We start from the raw sequence: 22,063 nt of genomic DNA on the forward strand, positions 1-22,063 counted from the left end.
AAAGTTGTGTTTTTAAAAAATCCGTTATCGTGTGGATGGGGCCTAAATTGCCCAGCGGTGTGAATGTGAGTGTGAATGATCATTCACACCGCTGAGCCTTAAAATGATCTGGCGACTAGTCCAGGCTGTACCCCGCCTCACCAGGATAAGCTCCAGCTTTAGAATAAGCTCCATCTTTACTCTGTATTGCTGGAGTTTCATTCATTGATTACACACATCTCAATTTGACGTCTTTTTATAAAGAACAGGAAAAAAAGAAAAGAATGACTAACATGTTGCTGTTCTTTGTCTGACAATCATGACGGTGGCCAGACTTTAGAACCTCCGGCTTGAAATATTTTCTTGTTTTAGCTCCGGCAGAAAGAAGCCCGATGTATTTGTATAATAAATCTTTTTAATGCTGAAACAGACCTTTTAAAATCCTTTTACAATTGTGTTGATAACAGGGAGCTAAACAGCTGACCCAATAAAGACTTAGTTATCTAAGGCCTACAGATGACTCGCAGAAACAATGCTAATGATGGGAGAAACAATTCAAGTCGTGCTCTCTGTCACCTTTCTTTCTTACACACATGCACGCACGCACTCACACACATGCACGCACACACATGCACGCACACACGCATACACACACACAGGGTCATCTTGGTCGTATTTGGCTGTTTAGCTGACCTCTTATCATGACTCACTTGAGACGAAAGCAGACTGGAAGCTGCGTGTTTGTTGAACTTGTTTCGTGCAGCTTGATTTACCACAGTCACACTAATCCAAAATATTGTTGCTTTTTTTCAACGTGTCCTCAAAAGCCCTACCTTAATAATCTCATAAGTCCTGTGATAGATATTCACTGAAGCGTCTTAGTGTGTGTTTGTGTGTGTGTGTGTGTGTGTTTGGGTGTGTGACGTCCAACACTGTATTGCTGTCCACTGCTTATATGAGGCTTCTGAGTTACACCCTTTAATAAAAAAGGTGTTGTGAGAATTTTTGGTGTTCAGAATTATAAACTTATCCTCAGAGACAGTATGGCGATAAAGTTGTCAGCTAAATATTATCCAGTCACCCAGAGAAAATGTACTCCTTTTGTGTGTGTGTGTGTGTGTGTGTGTGTGTGTGTGTGTGTGTGTGTGTGTGTGTGTGTACTCAGTTTTAAGTCTTGAATGACATTTTTGTTGAGTATCGTTGCCACAAGAAGCCCCTTTGACTGACAGACATTAATTGCCCTAACTCTATTGTTTTTAAAACATCGCTCTGGTTCACAGATTCGGCCCGATGTGTGTGTTCTGTTAATTCTCCAGCATTTCTTTCCCTGCACAGACACACTACAATGCACCCTCCGGGGCTCACATTCTTACCCCATGTTTCCACTATTCTGCCCCAGAGAACTGTTCTCTCTCGATGGGGGCAGTTTCAGGTTTAACCCTCTTTTCCCATCCGTAGGAACTGCTCAGTGGTGATAAAACTGTCAATGACAGATGACCACAGCGTGACACGTATATGTGGTTGTGTAGCCCCACAGATAAAGTCAGTAATGGGGGGAACAGTAGGGTGGTAATATGTTGACCATAAAATGTCTTCATGTGGTCTGATAGATCAATTACAGCACCATAATATCAATCAATTAAAATATTTCTAAGAAGAAAGAGTGAAGATACATTCAGAGCTATCTTTTATTTATACAGTAATAATTATAACCCTTTCCTCTCCTCTCAATAGGATTTAGTTTGTGGAGCTGAACCTCTAGATAGATAGATAGATAGATAGATAGGTAGGTAGGTAGGCAGGCAGGCAGGCAGGCAGGCAGGCAGGCAGGCAGGCAGGCAGGCAGGCAGGCAGGCAGGCAGGCAGGCAGACAGACAGACAGACAGACAGACAGACAGACAGACAGACAGACAGACAGATAGACAGACAGATAGACAGACAGATAGACAGACAGACAGATAGATAGATAGATAGATCGATCGTGAATAACCTGCACTCGTCTCATCAGGATACTCTCGGGGATGCTGGGAGATGGAGGAACCTGAGCTCCTTGACTGTAGTTCTTCAGCTAAATGAAGTGCTCTTGCTGAATTCCTTATGATTGGACCAGAGCAGCTGGTCTGACTGGTAGATCACAACACTTGACCACAAGTACAACCACATCCACCATAGCTTCCACGGCTTTCGTTGCAGCAGTGAGTCATCATTAATGGATCATCAGACTTCTAACACCTAATATTGTTGACGGGAAGATGTGTTTGACTAGAATACATTCAGACAGCATGTCTAAATATGTAAGAGGTGGAAAGAGAGAGGGAGGGAGTGTAGAGGGTCTGGATATTAAACTGTTTCCAGACGTGTTAATGGAGAGAAAATGTGGAAGATTTGGTTGCTTGTTTGAGTGAGCTCTCACACTTTGTTCATCACAGTGGTGTGTAATTTGATGTACCTTGGAGAAGATCGATTGTCATTTTCTGTATGTCTGTCGAAGCATCTTAACACCCTTAAACTCATTTCGAAGAACAAAAAACACCTGTGAACACCCCCTTTAATTGAACATGCTTTTCTCATTTCAAGAGGCTCTCACAACACAACTTAAACTTTTAATCTACATCAAAGTTTTGGATAGAGTTTGTTCTGCATCTAAAGAACTTGAAACACATTAAAATTCAATGTGGCACAAACTACTACAACAATTTTTCTACAATACGACACAAACATAGCAGCAGATGGAGACCACAAAGAAATCATATTAACATGACATCGCAATCTGGTTTAATGCATTGCGCCTTTTCACATCGCATGTCATTTGTGGTTATAATTATTACAATAATTGCCACAACTGTGGCATTGACAAATGACTTGCCATTTCCTGATTTATGCATCTAATTTTTTTTAAAATTAATTTTGATTATGTCTTGCAAGCTTGAAAATTGAAATTGAGTTCTGGACAGCAGCAGTAGCTTAGAAATATTCACGCTGCTGTACATCACCTGTCATGCAAGCCTCCTACTTCACCAAGTTTGATCCCTCTCCCTCGGCTCTCCAAGTTTGAACCAATCGAGCACAAGTTCCTTACCACATGGTAATGTATGCTAATCCAGTGCAAATTTACATGCAACTTTTAGCAAATGAGCCCAGCTAGAACAAAAGCTTGAGGTAATTTTTCTCTCGTCACCCAGCCACTGTGGCTCACGATAAAAGTCTTTTCAAAGAAGATGTGCAGAAAGAGAGAGCCAGCCATGAAAACAGCTCCTGCTGTGCACACTTGATTTTCTGCCACACGTTTTATATTATAAAAGTGAGAATATCCTCAGTCTGACTTCACAGCAGGCAAATAGAGAGTAGTTTGTGGTTTTATATGCATATTTTAATGGACTTAAGCAAACTAGACAATTTGTATTCTGTGGAAATCAGAGATTGTATTTCCTCCACAATGGCCTTTATTATTTAAACATGTGTTCCCTCTTTTTTTTTCTTTCACCATTCTTTTGAGTGGAAGGCTGTGTGTAAAAAGCCTAGTTAACCTCGGCCAAGGCCTTGGGGGACACTAGAGTGCTGTATGCTACGTGTCAGAGGCCTAATGATGGCTCACAGTTATATCCAGCGCAGCTCAGCCTGGTGTAATTGTTGCGTGTGTACTGTATACTGTGTGTATGTGTGTGTGTGCGTGTGTGTGCGTGTGTGTGTATGTGCACCTGTGCGACTATACATCAGAATAGAACTCTGTGTTTTTACAGATCAAGGGTTAACTACACAGACCACGAGAGTCAAAAGCAGGTTTTTGGGAGGTGAGAATAGTTTGAGCTCCACTTGGCAGTTACCATGGAGACAGCCCTGCTAATTCTCAATTGTTCCTCAACAGCTCTCCATTGTTATTAATTTTACTGATGTGACAAAAGACATTTGGAATGAAAACACAGGGTCACTAGTGTCAGGTTCAAGCAGTGAATATGAGATAACTTATATACATAATTCTAACAACTAGACTGCTCACTTGTTGACAATTGATCTTTAGCTTCATAGCAGATATTCAGATACATTTTACATTACCTGTTGGAATATATTTGGTGGTTTAAGATTCAGAAGATGGTTCCATTAATAGTTTCATTCATTGTGTGCATGTTATGAAGTTTTCCGATGCCACTAATAAATGCCTGGTTTTCTTACAGCTGTCGATCAAAATAAGGAGCAGCAGAAGATCGGAAGGCAAATTTCTAGAAGGCAAAATGGCAAAACAGGGAAATTAAAATGAAACTCTGAATCTATTTAAGGTATATTGCCTTAAAGAAATTCTTCATGTTAAAGGAAATCAACACAAAACATCCAACAGTGGATGACTGTCCTTTCTCCTCTCGGTTGTGTTTAAATGTCTTTTGTTGTTTTTAGTGAGACAACGTGAACGTTGCTTGTGGCAAAATGCTGCTGATACAATTTTAGAATTTTTAAGCTGACTGCTACATCTTTTACACACACTCCCTAGATGCCTTTGTTAGAGCATTTCTTGCAAGTACCCATTGTTATAGCTGAACTGTGACTTGCTGATTTGTCGGGAATTGGTTTATTGTCAAGGAGGTTTTGAAATACAGTACAATTACTTTGTATTGTACTTAGTATTGGTGTATAACGTTGTGTAACTTTTTAACTGGTGGAAAAGAAAATTCAAGTATGGTAGGAGTCAAGATTCATAAATACGACAGAAATTTATGGTAAAAAGAAAAAATTTCACAAGTCAATGTAAAAATATAATTAGGTACGAAGTTGCAGCAGTTGGAGACATGCTCTGTCTTTTGGTGTTATACTTAATTTTCTTTTTTGCACTTTTTAAAAAGTAAATATTACAAATGTGAATCTGAAGCAGGGTAGTTATTATAAACTTCACTATTCTGTGGGTACTTGTTATTGAGGTAAAGTAAGTTTAAAGAGTTTATTCCTGACAACAAATCTAATACAGATATCCAGGCTTTTCTCGGTGTCCCTGAATGCCTGCTGTAAACGGGCCTTGCAACAGTGCAGATGAAGAAAAAGCTCCTTCTTTCCTTGCCCGGTGATTTTTATACAATTCAGATAAGGAATATGCATGAGATGATGTGATGTCTTCTGGTCCAATTAGATCGTGACAAGTTTTCGAGGCATTGGAATGTGGTTTCTGGTTCTGGTTGAAATGTGGTTTCCGATTCCAGTTCTTCCTGTGAACAAAAACTGAGACCGCCTACGTCCTGACCACCAGTAAGCGTGAAGACTTCCATGAATGAACTGTTATTGTAACCACATGTGTGTGTGTGTGTGTTTGCGTGCGTGCATGCGTGCGTGCGTGAGTGTGTCTGTCAGATTAGATGAGTTCAAGTGTGTGGAAAATTACTGAGACAGAGTGATAGAAAAGTACCGAGTGTATGATTAAAACTAAATATTTATTCAGCCAACAAAATAGTGAATAGCATATATATAATATTTAAATCTCTTCAAATCCAATACCATGGTTCACACTTTCACAGCTGCTTTGAGTAGGAAAGTTACGCTGGCTTTGACCTTTATCGGAAGTGTTTGAATTGTATACAGCAAAGGTACAGGACTTGATACTGTATATACTGGTGCGTATACACACACACACACGCACGCACGCACGCACGCACACACACACGCACACACACACACACACACACGCCTGAGTACAATTTAAAAGTTAGAAGTTAGATAAAGGGCAAAACTCATAATTTAGATTTTTATTTCCTGACTTTCCAAAAACAGGGAGATTCCTGTAAATGCTAGACAAGAAACTCATTAAATGTGAACACTGGAAGTAGCCATCTTTTGAATTGAGCACACCATAAAAGTTATCAAAATGACCAAAATATTTTCTTATCTAAATTGAAGCTCTCAAAGCAAAGCACGACACGCTTTTAGAAGTTGGCGCTGTGAAATGACAAACTCAGCACCTTTCATCTGATACTTAATTTGATTTCTGAACTACTTCTTTACTCCGATCTCTAATTCCTATCAAAGGAAAATAATTGAAAGAAAGTGATCATTCTGATGCTTTGAGGATACATTTTTTCTGCAGAAAAAACGGGATGTGTCTGTAGGCTTTAAGATCTTCAAACATTTCCTTTGTTAGATGATACTGACTTTGTAATCCCACAGTAACAACTATGGCTACTACAAGTTTGCTACCAATTTTTTGTAACAAATTAGTTAAGTCTTGTTGTTTGTATTACATCATTTGAGCGTGGTGTTGATGACAACATCAGCTGGAGACTCTTCAGCAATGGTCTCAACCATTACAGCCATTGAGAAACAATTCTACTGGCCTTGCCCTAGATGCTGCATCGTTCATGGCGGCATTACAGGCGAGAAATATTTCTTCTATTCCCAGGGAAATGGATTTTATATCAGTTCTGTATTTGTAAATCAGATCTCCGTTTCTAAGAAAGCATGAGGTATTACTCTTATCTCCTCCGCTGTGTTTGTAAAAGCACAACAATGTAGGTTACAACTTCTCCACCCTCCTGCCTCAGGCTTTTGCTATTACAGCTACTGTATATCTTCAATAGAATAAATCAATCTAAATGCAAAGGCAGAATAAGGAAAACACAAACCTGTTTTTAAAAACTTGAATTGAACTTTATTTTCTGAGATATTTCCTGATTGTCACTCTGCTTTCCCTCCTGCTGGATGAAAGATCAGTAAAGTCAGGCCCACCAACCTATGAATTTTTTTTCTAGACTTGTAAGATACCACACTGACAAAAGATGAGAGGAAGATGCAGAGTGAAAGCAACAACATACGGAAATCGATGAATTTGACGGTATGATTGAAATCTGCAGGGCTTAAGTCATTTATGAGATCTGAAAACCCGAATTTGATTACCCATATCTCCTTGGACCCCGCTTTCCCCATACAGGCACACACACACACACACACACACACACACACACACACACACACACACACACACACACACACACACACACACACACACACACACACACACACACACACACACACACACACCAACACAAACGTCGTCTCTTCACTGAATCTGTCACTCAGAGCTAAAATATTCATGCTCAGCACTGAAAAATGAATGCATCTGCTGAAAGGAGCAGAAGTTGAAGAAAAAGAAGTTAGTTGTTTTGCAAGATATTTTCTCATGATGAAAGTGACAGAGGGCTCGACTCAAGCCATTGCTTCAGGAAATGCAGATGACTATCACAGTATGTGAGTTTGCATGGGAGTGTGTGTGTGTGTGTGTGTGTGTGTGTGTGTGTGTGTGTGTGTGTGTGTGTGTGTGTGTGTGTGTGTGTGCATGCGACTGTGTGTGTGTGTTCACGTGGATTACATTTGCTTGACATGAACTGAGAATGTCAAGAAAACATCTGTTTTTAAGTAAAGCAGGTCAATGAATGAAGGTGTAATAAATTTGACCTGATGATTCTTATCAATGGTAAATCTGCAAGTTGTGTGCAAGATGAGATAGGGTGTGTTCGGACCAGTGTATTTTACGTATTCAAACTATTTTCCAGTATTACTCCATCTCTCTCTCTCTCTCTCTCTCTCTCTCTCTCTCTCTCTCTCTCTCTGATCTTTGTATTTAATTGGCTGCAGAGTTTCTTGTCTCTCAGTCTCTGCAAAGTACATTTTGTATTGATTGCCTGTTCTTGGCTTCACAGACTGTGCTTCCCATAGTTATACTAGCTATTACTGGTGTCTTTATCAGTTGGCCTCACACACACGCACGCACGCACGTGCGCACACGCGCGCACACACGCACACACACACACACACACACACACACACACACACACACACACACACACACACACACACCTTGGAGAAGACACACACTTAAATAGAACCTCTTTATGAAGTCTTTCGTTAAAGCCTAGGGAAATTAAATTGGATAGAATTGGTCACACACAATCCTGTAGGTCTTTTATTATCAGAGGCTGGGTTGTTCTAATCCCTCTGCTTTGCAATTAGCCAATAAATTGTAAAATCAAATCTTAAAACAAACAATTATCACCCACAAGTCTGGATCACCCTCCCTTTTCATCACCATGACTCGGGTTGCATCTTATGAAATTACATTTAGAGCAACTCAAAGCAAAACTACAGTAATGTGAAAAGTAACATAGTTGAAGAATTAATCATGCATCCTCTCTGCTAGTGAAAAGCTCATCTGATTATATTTGTGCTTGTTTAAAAATTGGACCCATTTTGATGTTGTATTTTATGCGATTTCACTTGACATCTCCTTTCTCTCAAAGATGCATGTATTTTACATATAAGATGCAGTTTCATCATTGATTCTATTGTCCATATTTCAATCTGCCTGAAAAGTACAAATCAATGTTACCCTTCACACATTTCTTCCTCTAACACTAGAAGAAAAGTATTGTTTTTGAGATAATAATCTTCACTGGAAATGAGTAATATTTTCTACTTCAGTGCAATATTCCGGTGTAGAGAAGGCAGGTTACAAACCTATACTTTTTCAGTGCATAAAATTTTAATCTATTGATCGCAGCAGGAAACATGTCACAACTGTTCACTGAAGGAGCCGCGCTAAAAAATATACTTCAATGGTTTTTCTCATGAATAATACACACCAGCATGGTTCCGTAAAACACCCAGCTGTTCTGAGGCAAAGATTAACACGTCTAGAAAACAATGTCATGGTTACAGTCACACTGTTCCACACATACTCTGAAACACACATGTAGCTATACGGGTGTCCCACAGGTAGCTAATGCAAAATAACATTGTTTCCATAGTAGGCTATTAAACATGGATGAACTCCTGCATCACTGACAAATCAGCCTAATCTCACAGGGTAGGTGTGTACATACTGGGACCAACACACACATGCATGTAGACAAAAATGTGCATGAGTATATGCACAAAAGGAGTGTGCAGCCACACGCATATACCCATGAATTTGATCAGGCTAATCTCATAGGAAAGAGCATGATCTGACTGACAAACAGAATTAACACAGAGCAGGGGCCTCTCCTTCCCTCTCTCTCCTCTGGTCTTCATCTTTACTTATCTTCCTCTCTCATGTCCTTCCTCTCCCCTCCCGTCCTCTCTCTCTCTCTCCTTTTCTATCATGTTTCTTTTTGTGGAAAACAACAAAACAACATCTGCACACAGTTTTCAGACAGGCTGGTGAAACACAAGGAGCAGATTGATGGTCTCCGTGACAATACTTGGATTTTGTCCTGAATTTTTCCTGAATACCAATCATCTATCACTTCTGGTGTAATAACCTTCAAAAAATAAATAAATAATAATAATAAAAAGGCAGGTATTTCTTCCCTCAGCAAAAATGGAGATACATGAACTCACATATTTAATGACTAAGCAGATATGTGAAGCACACTTGAAGCATGGTGGTGCTCCAGCAGAGCAGTGGGATATCCACTATGGATATATCCATACAAGCAGGTTTGTATGGGTCTTTATAAGCGTCTTTATGAGGATAGTCTTATAAATGAGACAGAGACACCGAGAGAATGACTGGCTAAATAAATAAAATAGTGCATGCAGAACACATCTGTTCAGGATGAGGGGAATGAAAACAGGTTTGGCCAAAGGGGTTGATGCAAAGTGTTAAATGGCACGCTCACTTATGTTCGTGTTTGCTGTGTGCTCAAAGAGACACACGTTGCACACTGCCAGGTAGAAACTCTTGTACATGTATGACTTCATATATGCATTCATGAATCACAAGCAGCCCTTTGACTTGGAAAGCCTCTTTCAGCTGTGTCTTAGCCACTTGAATATCTCACATCCCTGTTGGAGTAAACAGTGACATCCTGTCCCCTGAACGCCCACCTCTGTTCCATTCCCTTTTCCCTGGGCCCTCTGACTGGCTGCTTTGTGCCTCAACAGATATACAGCTGCTGGCTGCCCTACAGGGCTCTTGGGAAATGAGATACAAATGCCACAGTATCTGTGGAATCACTACACAAAACCAGTGCCGGAGCCCCTGGCTATAAAACAGTAGCTAGGAAGAGCACACAACAATGGTTTGGATGAAACAATACACCATGTTGATTCTGAATTCAGTACAGAACTAAATACCAAACACGTATTCTAATTCTCTGATTTAATCTGATGTAATGCATTCAACTTCTTTTGATCTTGTGAATAATCTTCAGATGCATTTTAATGGTAAAATTAAGGGGTTAATTAGACTTCAAAGTATTGAATGATACATAATTGTAGGGCATTTCTTCCCACTGCTTGTCTTGTATTGTATATATGTTTTTAATCTCTGTTATGAACATGGGCGACACATAAACGACCTTACAACACTGTATATCTAGCGCAGTGTATCTATGTGTCCTTTAATTTGCCGCGCTAATGCAGCACTCTGGCATAGTGATAAGAAAGTGTAATCTTCTTAGGTGTGGCGAAAGCTTAATCAATATTAACATATTCCTTAGCTCCTTCTCCATTGAATAATTGATATCCCTGCACAGCTGAGAATGAAATAAGATGTAGGAGAATTAAAATAACTTCCCCGAGATAAAAGAAAATTGATTAAAAAAAGATGGCTGAAAATTAAAGAGAAGGAAAGGGAGCCTAAGGGATCAGACTTTGCATACAAATGAAGAAAGCAGTGGTGGTAGGGTTAGAAAAAAAAAAAAAAGGAACTTTAGGGAAGTTATGGGCCCATTTATCTAACTCCAGTCAGTGAACACTTGGCTGGCTGAGTTTTTTACTGAACCAATCAAAGCAGTTAATCTGAGAGATCCACTGTAGCCTCACCAATCCCTGACCTCCTTGTAAGACATGTAGTTATTAATCAGTGGTTGCTCATCTGTAATTTCCGCATGATTACCTCTTCATTAAGACTTGCTGCAGGGACATCTCAGAGTTCACCTGACAAGCCAAGTCTTTGTTCTCAAATATTCCAGGTATTCTAAGGCTGTCAGTCCATGCAGCCCATGCTTGCGAGTTCTGGTCAACCTGCCATAATTTCCTTGCAAGAATAATAATAAGCATTAATTGAAGTGTTTAAAAACTATTTCTTCAAGGTCCTTTAGTTCAACTACTGCATTTAATAGTCATGCCACCTGCCCAGAAATTACTAAATTACCTCAAAGTAAAAGAGGAAATAAAAAAAGCAGCCAGTCCTTGGCCCTGGGGACTGAAAGTTTCTCCTCCTACAGCAAACTGCAGGACAACACAGGCGAGGATTTTCAGAATGGATGCAGTTCAGAGGAATCATGTATTTGCACCTACTCGGTGCTATTGGATCACTGCTGACACCTCACCTACCATCCTCAGGGCTTTCGCACAGATCACAAGTTGAGAGGAAGAAACAGACAGATGGCTCTGTGTTGGTGTTGTTATGTGTGCATCGCTGTGGCTGTGTGTGTGTGTGTTTGTGTGTGTGTGTGTGTGTGTGTGTGTTCGTGTGAGAGAAAAGAGGACAGAAAGTTTTGCAGCTGCCAGTAGACAGGGACAAATTCGGCTCATCTCAAGGTTGCCACATTGACACGTGAACATACAAAGGACAAATGTTTGTGAAGCGCTGAGCGGCGTGTCTGACAGCCGCGTTCAATCAGCGAGAGAAAAAGTGATGGCTGAAAATGAGATGTCAACGTGATGAGGATGAGGCCTATATGGAACAAATGATAAAGGCGGCAAACAAACATGTATACAGCATTATAATATATATCGATATATATGCAACACACAGGACATAAATAGTCCTTTAATGTGTTCTCTATAGAAAATAATTACTTGTCGAATATGGTGACAAGGATGAAAAAAGACAGGTACCTACTGTACAATAGATAAAAATTGTGATGTGCCTCTTTAGCATGTGTGTGTGTGTGTGTGTGTGTGTGTGTGTTGTGTGTGTGTGTGTGTGTGTGTGTGTGTGTGTGTGTGTGTGTGTGTGTGTGTGTGTGTGTGTGTGTGTGTGTGTGTGTGTGTTAAACTGGTCCCCCCATTCATTCAGGTCTCTCATTGATTCAGCCCTCTATCAGATACCCTCCATCTCCATTTGACAGGCAGCTGACAGGCATTGACGTGAGATACCTGCTCCAATCAATTTCTTCGATTCACACAGACGGACACTTACTAACACACTCACAGACCTATCCTTCTTGATTAACGATTGTTGGGGGGGGGGGTTTCACATGAGAATATGTATAATTACACTGACAGTGTCAATCCACATATCTTCATCTTACCTTTAATCGGCCATCTGTCACCATCAGTGTTTGGAGGATTTGCTGTTACATCTTTGAAATTCGCTGAGAAACTATGAGGAGTAGTCATTAAAGCATCGTCTGACAAATCAGTTGGAGAGGACAGAAATCTTGTTCATAGCCTGTTATGCTGTTACTCTTTTAATACCAGCCATAAAGATGTTGAGTTCATGAGGAGAAAATGTCAAATTACAGTCGTTTGTTACTCCATCTAATGTGGCAGACTCGTCAAACTTGAGCTTGTAAACTATCTGTTGTAATTACACTGCATCGATGGACAGACTGACTCTGCTGTCTGCCTCTCTGAGGAAAATAATGAACATTCTGAGGAAGGGATGGAACTGACAACATACTACTCCTGTATATGTGCACAGCAAGATGACACAATTCTCTTAATTTGTCAGTATCTTTGGATAACGAGTAAATCTGGTGTCTGATGTGAGGGAAATGGTTTAGTCCTTTCCTTCCTCCCTCTTCGTCCTCCTCCTTTCACTTTCTGTTTGGTTTACTTTCTCTCTTTTCATGCCCTGGGCCTCTGTCAGCTGAAACAAATAGCTGTGTCTCAAACAACCTGGGCAGGTGTCCATCAGGCTGTAGAGCACAGAGATTGATGATGTTTGGTACAGAATCAATGCAAACTAAAATAAAATACTTTTTAATTTTAAATGTTTAAAATTTACAGGCTGGTTTCCAAACTAATTTCAAGTTTTCATGAATGTAATATTTATTTGGATAAATATTACATTAACTGTAATTTAAGATGAACTTGACATAGAAAGTATTAGTTACTCACATTTTGAGTGAATGATGCAACATATTATTAGTTATAATTATAGTCCCACCCTACACACATGTGGCATAGGTTATTGATTTACAGTTCTATGAAGACAGATGCATCCTACATAATGCGGATGGATCCTGCCTAAACAGAACAACATTACTGCCCTGGTCTATTGTTAGACTCTAATGAAACAGATCCATCTGTGTTCCCCTTCAATGTGTGCCACCGACATTACCAACAATTCAAATCTAAATAGTTTTACTGGGATTCAAGTGTGTGATGTAGTCATAATGTAAAGTAATGTAGCTTCAAGCCACAAGCCTCGAGCTGAAGGGAGAAGTGGGCTTTGCACCGTAATTGTGCTTATATTATTTCATTTACTGTGTGACATGAATGGAGTAGGGAAAATGTGCCTTGTCTCATTACTGAATATGGGACTACTTCATAAGAGCTATATTTAAGATATTTCCTTTGTGTGGTTAAGAGCAGGGCTATAATTACTGTAGTGAAACCGAGAAATTATCTAATGCTCTGTCTTCTCGCTGTCTTTAACACCATTTACGCAGCCTTTACAATGTTCAGTTGTTTCACCATTATTTCGTATTTTGAACACCTTCTATATAAATGCAAATGAGGTGGAGGTATGCATGTGGGAGGGGAGTCTGTTGGGATCTTTGTCATTCCACCTATGAGACATCACCAAAGGCAGAATCAGAGGTGAGTTGGACATCTGTCTAAACACAAGGTGGAAAGCAAGGAGGTGTGACATTCTGATGACATTTGATGTGTGTAGATTACTTGTTCTAGCAGCCCAAAAAAAAAAAAAAAAACTCAACAAAAAATTGTACAGACGGTGGCAGCATTTCGAAGTTCAGCAGCACCTTATTGTCCGAGACGTAATCAGCCTCCATGTAATGAGGAGGGTCACTGATTATTTTTTGCCATATTTATCCACTGTTCACAAAACTTGCATGCGTTCTTTTCAAATTACTTGCCCTACTCGTCAGCACGCTCTACAGAAAGGTCTTTGTTACAGATTTGTTGCATGTTCTCTGTACAAAAAAAAAAGAAGAGCTATTGGCTGTCACATGACATATCTTCTGTCACATTTATCCACTAGCAGAGTGACACACCCTCATTGTTAGCGTATCATCTCTGTTAAGATATTATTTTCTCTGTACCTGCTGCTCATTCATGCTCCTGTAATGCACTTAATCCCGTAATTCTTGTCCAGCTTTTACAGATTGACAACATCATCGTTTCATCAACCTCTTCAGCCTCATTGGTCTAGGCTGAGTCATCAGCCGCCACCACCACCATTTCTGTTCTGACTCCAAGGGGACCAGTTTTGCTGCTGTTCAGGGCAGATGTCCTCTAATCATGTACTGTAATCTCTCTTAAGCGCCAAATAGTTTCAGATACAAATATCAGGATTATCATCTATCATCTTCTTTTATAAGCGGTTGCCTATGTTACATTCACTCATTTCTCCTGATTGAAATAATACTGTGCTGGCTTGTCTGCTCAAATACACAATGAGACATTTAACCATATCAAAACCTTATCTTTTTTTCCTTGATATGGTGAGAAAACCTCCCCGCATGCGTTTCCTGTGGGCACAGCCGACAAACATGGTGTTGGCTAATGTTGTTCTTGTCAATTTTTAAATCAGAGCCTGTTTGTAGCCAAACCTCAGTTTTACTTGCGCTGCCTTCTGGCCTCACAAGTACAGCAGAACTTCAGCTATCTTTGGTCACAGTTTCAAGTTTCACAGTTTTCTCAGTAACTTTCAGTCCAAAGTATTTTGTACTGCGAGACTTAACAGCACTAATGATGGATGACATTTCTTCTTTTCTATTTCAGTATGATTGGATCTTGGCTTGTAGCTTAGAATGAAGTCAATGATTCAAATGTAGAACAGTGAGTCGTTTTTCTATTAAAATGTTCCAAAAAGGAAAAATACAATAAATATTGGCTAAATGGCATTAATTTTGACATGTCTAAAGTCAAAGATTATTAAAAAATTATTATTATTATTGCTATTACCGTACTCAGGGATGCTGACAAGGAATGTCATGACATCTGGCTAAAAAAACACCCACAGAAAAATGAATGAATGAATGAAAACCTCCCTGTTTTTCAGTCATAACTAAAGTGAGGATATGTTGTATTTATAAGATCGCAAAACACTTATTTTCCGACCGTAATCTCACAAATCCATCACTATCAGCTGGCTTGAGGACGTTTAGTTTAGTTTACTTTTTTTTGTTTTTGTTTGTTTTTTCTATTTTTTTGACAAAAATATTTGGTTAGTACAGTGTTACTGATTTCTACTCTTCTAGATTTTATATGTGCTGAAACAGTGAATACTTTATTATATATCCTTCATCATATATTGCTCTATGCCATATATCAGCTCCTTTAGTGTGTAATATATGTCCAACCACTATTGTAGCTATTTCTGTTTCCCTCTCTTTTTTACATGCCATGTCTTGGATGTCTGTTATTTACATTCAAAGAATGTACTCGTGTACTTCATACAATCCATTCAAGGCAGTAGGAGAGACAGACAGGATGGCAGACAGGTCAGGAAATGTTTGAAAGCTTAGAAACTACCACTAAAAACTATTTCCATCGGCAGAACCCACACCATCATCTCCAACGTCACTCACTAACCTCTTCACGCATACACTAAAACATTTATATCACCGTGTCTGTCTGCTGATGGTCCTGCTTGTGAATTATTTACTGGTGGAAATGCAGGAACAATCTAACAGAAGAGAAGGGGATTTTATTGGAAATCTTCATCTTTTCTCTATACAAAATGAATGCTTTAAAGTTGATGGTGTCAGATTCAGTTGTTTTCTCCTCCAAACGCTTGCCGTCTGCAGCATCTCGAAATTACTACAGTGTTAATGATTTTTCATATCAGAGTGCCATCCCTAAACTCACAGTTCGAGCAAGCAAATGCATATCTGCTTCACATGCTGCTTCACTTACACAGTATGAAGCAAATGTTGTCAAACTCACAGTCAACATCTGATCAGTTGTCACTGGTGAACCTTAAAAAAGGAAATATGTTGATTTTTCCATGCCAGTGGATTTATTTTGAGTCTTGTGGTATGGAGGGTTACTACAAAGCTTCTAAATACCAATTTCCATTAATTTCTTTACAATAGTACATAATGTTAAGGAAAATATTTGAATGATTGATGCAAAAACAAGACGAAAGGTATAGTATCCAACAGAATGTGATTCACAATGTAGAATACTGTTTATGGTGATGAATTTGTTTATCATAAAAAAGAGCTTCACAATCATTTAAATAGTAATTATATGATTGTAAAGTGAATATTTGGAGAAGGAAAGACAATCTTTTCATATTATTATTATTTCAAACATGGATTCAGCTTCACAAAACTGCCAGGTGTCATTTCGACCCCATCTGACAGACTAAACAACAAAAACATGGAGTACATAAATGAGAAAAGCTCTATGCGGTTGGATGCAGCAGAGGATTGTGCTGACATTAGCTAAATTACATTTTGAGATGTATTTCTATTTGATTAAATAATCAACAAACACATACCAACAAACACATACCAGAAATAATGCTCACAAAGCAACACACTTTTGTGCAAAAACCCCAAGTTGCTTACAGCACATTCCATATGAAGAAAAAAACAGTTTGCACACACCACAAGATAAATATTGGCTGGGGACATCACTGTTGCAAGCGTGATGATGAGATTCTCTGCACATGGCAAAAAAAAAAAAATCTCTCCCACTGTACTGCATGTGTACACACTCCCACTGTCACACACACATGCAGCGCTCCATCCTTTGAAGTGCTGCATCACTAGCTTGTAATGGAATTCTATAGCTGACTGCTGACTGGAGGCTTTGGGTGGTGGGGTAGGGTGTAAGGAGAAATAGATGGGTGGAGAGGGAACTAAAAAGAGAGGTGGGGGAAAGATGGGAAAAATTGATTGAAGAAAAAATGGTGGACTGTTTTCGTGTTCATATGTATGAAGAATTGGAGCTGCTTCCACAGGATTTTACATGACTTCAATATAATGTGTAACACAGTCGGGTACAAAGATTTATTTTCTTCTGATGCTACTTTGAACAAGCCCATTTTACTATCGTGACGATATACATTAGTTCTCTGTCCGACCTTCCCTTTTCATTCTGTTTTTTAACACAGGAAAGGAGAGTACTGCAAATCACCTCTTGATTCATCTCCTTGAAGTATGCAAATAGACTTAATTATCTGCAGTTATTCCATAGTGTTGTGGAATGTGTTCATTAGTCTGTGTAGAGCTGTGAGACTGTTCATTTAGGGTCATTCAAGTGTACACAATTTTTCATGTTACTTTATCTACAAATGCAACTGCACAAAAAAACTCAATAAGGTGAATGTATATTTTTTTTGTGTATTTGCATACATTTGTTGCTCATCTCTCAAAATCACAATCCCTCTCATGTCCCATCAGATGGAAAGGAGGTGGAACATTAAAGCATATTTCTGAGATCCATATATCATAACATACACCCCTGCTCCTCCTCATTCATTCTGCCTCAGAATCATGAAAGAAAAAATGCAAGGAGCCAAAGCCGATTGTTCACAGGTGTTCCAACCTCTACCTTCACATTTCTTGGTGACGCTGCTGCTGTTGCATCTTCTATTGTGTACTTTACAACAGAGGCCCATGTATGAATTCATCCATGTGCATCTGTCCTTGTGCTTCTTTCACTCCGTAAAATGTTCTCTCAGTGACAAACAAACACACACACACACACACACACACACACACACACACACACACGCACATACATGTTCTTTGGTTGAGTCTATGTTTAGAACCGAAATTGTCATGAGCTTTAGATTTCATGTGACTGTAATTATAAAAAAGAGGTCATTAGTAAAGAGTGTGTGTAAACAAAAACAATAAGACCAAGTTTCCGTGCTTCTACATTAACGCTCGCTCTCTCTCTCTCTCTCTCTCTCTCTCTCTCTCTCTCTCTCTCTCTCTCTCTCTCTTTGTCTTTCCCCCCTTGTGTGTGTGTGTGTGTGTGTGTGTGTGTGTGTATGTATATGGTTGCGTGTTTCTGTTTGTTTGTATTTTCAGCACGCCCCTTGTTCTGTAATGTTCTTATTTAACATGGCTCCACACTAAATGTCAACAACTGAATATTCATCACAACACTGATATCCCTCCCACCTCTCTTGAAATCTCATCCCAGACTGGATTTCTCTCTGTCTCTCCCCCTCCTTCCCTCCCTCCATCCCTCCCTCCACAGACTGATTAGCTTTGGATTTGAATATTTCCAATTACCAATATTAGAATTGTAATTTCCTGCAATATTAGGCTTCTCCACCCTCCTAGTGAATCAAAGCGCTCAGAGGATTTTCACCTTATTTTCCAAATTTCCAAGGCGCACAGCATATTTACTCTGATGAAATTTATAATAGCTTGGTTTTGAATAATTCTAAGCTGTGACCCTATGCGTACTCTGAAAGTAATTTTAAACAAAGCTATAGCTTTACAAAGTTAGAGAAAAATGAAATGGTAGGAAAATGTAAAAAAGCAACAGCAGTAATAATCCTCCACATATTAACAGATGGATTAAAAAAGAAGAGACGATGTGAGCCATTTGTAAACATTATAATCATTTTGTCTTGTTTCAAAGTTCAGTTTAGTTTTAGAGTTAGGGTTAGCTAAAATCATTCACTGGACAACAATTAATTTCAGCTTTCAGAGCCTAGGGGGTATGCTTAGCTAAAATGTAGTGCAGAAATTTATTTTACCTTGAATTTAAACTGGAAGGTCTTGAATAAATATGCTTTTTATTCCACCAAGACCCAAATGGAGAGGAGGTTTGATAAGAGAAATTAATGGAGAAGGAAAAAAGATAATCAGGATATTTGTTGATAGGAAGAAGTCCTGAACTGTTGTCCCAGCCGTGTGTGTATTTACAAAGAAATCACCAAATTGTTATAATTTTCCAAGTTGGTACCTTCCAAAGTTCTGCTAACCAGTTAACTGGGCTTCCAGATCTTGTGAAAAACATAAACCAGGTCTGTGGAAAATAGTGTTGAACAAACAAATTTGAAGCGACCACTTAAAGAGAAAAGAGACCAAAACTATCAAATAAATAAAAAATTATACCATATACAATGCAATGACAATAGTTTGTAGCGTGATAAAATGTGATGTAAATGTGTGCTTAGCACCATTTTGTAGGACAGAACAATTCAGACACTCTCATCACATCTACCATTTATATCTGGTGGATGGGAATAAAGTCACAGCAGACCTGTGTAAACAGAGCTATTTACTCTCATTGGTCCAGTGTCCATCAACCAGGAAGTATATGTATTCACAGAAAAATCAGAATATAGTGAAATTCATCCAACAGTCTTAAATGAATGCTGGTTGTTCAGGTAAACTTTTCTTTTTTTTTTTTTTAAATTTCACACATATCTTGCCTTATCTGATTTATTTTTGATTAATGCGTTTCAGTATATCCCCATCCCCCTGAGAGGAGCAGTGCCCCATATTGATGAGCCACCTCTGTTCAGGAGTGAATCACAAGAAATAGAAAGGAAGGACTGCTCCTTCTTTTATGCCTCCTTTGATGAGAATGAGGCTTCAGTGATCTGCCTTTGAGGAAAATGACAGCCACAGACCGCCATGTACAGAACCCTTTGGACCTGCACCTCTTATCAGCCCCACACACTTACTCTTCCTTTCTTACACGGTAGCCACCTTGCACACAAAGACATGTGAACATACTGAGATGAATTACATGTCATGCTGGTCTTTTGAGTCGGTTTGCAGCCAGTTCAGGTCAGCAATGTTCTTCAGTTCTCACAACAGATACTTCATTACAGTATTTTAAGTGCCACTGGAATCACAAGAACTGTCTACATGCTCTTTCCTCACCATCCTCATATCTTTATCTGTGTGTGAGGATTAAAGAAACTATATTTTACACTACACAGGTTTTATCATCTGTACTTTGCAAGCGTAACATTCAAAGTTGCAAAGAGCAGGAGAGTGTATCAGCAGATTTGTCCAGATGATCGGGCCTTGGATGGTGACTCAGTGAGGAAGTACTGCTGTTAAGCCCTTTGGATAAATGACCACATAAATTCAGTCCTATTTAAGGCCATTTGCACTGACAGCTGTTGGTATAACGTGGCCAAACTGTAACCATAATACTGTTACGTAAACAAATCCGCTATCAGTATTTATCCATCCATTAAACCACCCTGGGATCATTTATTGTATTATTGGATGGACAGGAAATCCTTTTCAAACTTTGCCAAAATCAACCCGACATCCTGACTCCAACTTGCTGCCTGAAATACAACATTAAATGAGTGCAATGAGTGACCAATTAAAAGGATTACGATTTATAACTTGTTGCTGTTCATTAAATTATGTTTGCAGTGAGTCTCTTCTAACCATATACTGTAATGCTGTTCCAGTGATATTGTTTGGTTTCCAAACAGTCTGAATTATTGGAGCGACCGCGTCAAAGCCAGAAATCTCTTTGAAACCACATCAGTGGAAATTATTTTTTTCCAGCTTGTGTTTGTCTTTATTGTACAATATTCTATCTCTCTTTCCAAACATGTCAACAGCTCTATCAGCTATGACAACAAGCGCTGACGTCCTCAACACAAACACATCTTACAAAGTTATCTTTGAGAAAACAGAAAATCCTCCTTATAGTTTGAGATGGATTTATGTTTCATAAGAGAAAAATCTAAACTGACAGCTGTTGAATTAACTAATGTGTCACCTGGCACTCTGCTGTCTATAGTGAATGGTAACACTGTTTCCCCATGAAGCATTATGCTTGAACTAATTAGTCATAGAGCTTAACATTAATGATGTCAACCATGTGAAATTATCAAGACAGCAGAGCTAGTTTTATTAGTTATGTTTGGTTTACTTCATCTAAAGACACAAATTGTGATATGCAAAATATCAATTTTAATACATTTTTTGAAAAGAAAAGAATTTTATTTTTTTTTTAATCAGAAATGCTGATTTTAAGACTCTTCTGGAAAACCTGTAGTTGTTATTTTAAATATTAATTGGACAATAACATAACTGGTAGAATGTTACATCACAGCTTGTTAAATAAATAGTTATGGTAATGAAATTTCGTTTACTTAAACAACCATTAGTAGTAGATGTACACAAGCTCACAAGGAAAATAAAAAGAACAAAAAAGAACGCAAATGCTTCAGCAACTGGTGAATCAAAAAATGAGACATTAACTTTTGTTTTTTTTCCCCATAAACTGTAAATCCCAGTTTCCCAGATTTTCTGTGTTTACTTATTTAATAGGATTCCCATTAGCTTTTCCCTAAAAGCACAGCCAATCTTCCTGGGTTCCGCAATTACAACCATTGGTGCGTACGTTCAAAACAGACAACATACAGTATATTAACCATAAGATCCACACAAAATAAAAAGGACACATTTTAAAGCATCCATTATAACTTTCACACCTGTTCCCAAGCTTGACACTAAAGGTTTTCTGTTAGTGAGTCACATTATAGTGTATATAAGTAATAATGACCACTTTTTCAAGCAGTAGTTGGTCAGGACTCAGGCTTGAGTAGCTCATGTGGTCTTCACCAGCAGCTGCTTTAGAATCTGCTATTTGCAGCAGTCACATTATAGCTACTGTTTACCAGTGAGCATCCTGACAAATCTGTACATCATCTGGAAATTCCGTGTATAGTCACAAATGATAGGATCAATGCTTAGCAGCAGAGTAAATCAGAACAGTCAGGCAGATGTGAAGAGACAGTCACATCAGCATCAGTGTTAAATATTTCCTGTACCTACACGAGACTGAGAACGGGTTGAGCTGATATGGAAGTCTCACATCGTTGCCTCATGATTGGATTCACACACAGAGTGAGAAATGCTTTGAGTTAATAAGAATATTCAAAATATTCATGCAATGATGTCAAAACCTTTTACACATTTTGTGGCTATAATTATGGCAGTCTGCTCTGTGCTCACTTCATATTTCTTGCCTC

The sequence above is a fragment of the Antennarius striatus genome, chromosome 2, assembly GCF_040054535.1.
Source record: "Antennarius striatus isolate MH-2024 chromosome 2, ASM4005453v1, whole genome shotgun sequence".
Lineage (NCBI taxonomy): Eukaryota > Metazoa > Chordata > Actinopteri > Lophiiformes > Antennariidae > Antennarius > Antennarius striatus.